Genomic DNA, 854 nt, shown 5'->3' on the forward strand with positions numbered 1-854 from the left:
ACGCTGAGGGACGGGCTCCTCACCTCGGCAGCTTCCTTCTCAAATTTCTCAATGGTCCTTTTGTCAATGCCCCCGCATTTGTAGATGAGGTGCCCGGTGGTGGTGGATTTCCCAGAGTCCACATGCCCAATGACGACGATGTTGATATGCGTCTTCTCCTTCCCCATGCTGGTGGGCTACGCGGGGCTGGCCGGGGCGGACGGCGGCGGGGAGGGCTGTGGGAATGCAGCTGCGTTTTTGGGGAGGCTGCAGGGGAAGAGGCAGTTGCATCAAAAGACCCCCTGTGACAGCACCCTCCCAGCCCATCAGGGATGGCTCTCCTCCCCTCACCCCACCTTCTTGCTGGACCACGCGCCCCATCCCGGCCGGGGGTGCCCGGCCTCGTCTGGCAGCTCTGCCCACGCTGGGATGGAGCCAGCCCACCCCCGGAGGAGGCCAGCCGGGCTATTTCTGGCCGCCACGTACAGCCTCCAAGTCTCAGCAAGATTCCACGTTTTTCGGCGTCTTGCCCTCCACCGCCCTCCTGGAGACCCCCAGTTCCCAGGGCTACGTCATCGGTGCCTCGAAGGTGCCCTTCCTCCCCAGAAACCCTTCCTCCAGCTCAGGGCTGCTACTGCTGCCTTCTTGGTCTTTCCAAACCCGAGGGCATCTCCTCCATGTCGTGGGTGCCCTGGGAGGAGTCGTGGGTGCCTGTCCCTGCAGGCTGCCCTTGCCGCTCCCAAAGCCGTGTGCGGTTCGGGTGACAACATGGTGCCCACAAATTGGGGCGGACAAAAATAGCCCTCGCCCGCTCCCCCGAGCGGGGCTGCAAATAGCGGGGCTGCTGAGAGCTGGGTGGCATGGGCTGAGCCTTG

Source organism: Egretta garzetta, unplaced genomic scaffold (genome assembly GCF_000687185.1).
Source record: "Egretta garzetta isolate BGI_Z169 unplaced genomic scaffold, ASM68718v1 scaffold84, whole genome shotgun sequence".
NCBI lineage: Eukaryota > Metazoa > Chordata > Aves > Pelecaniformes > Ardeidae > Egretta > Egretta garzetta.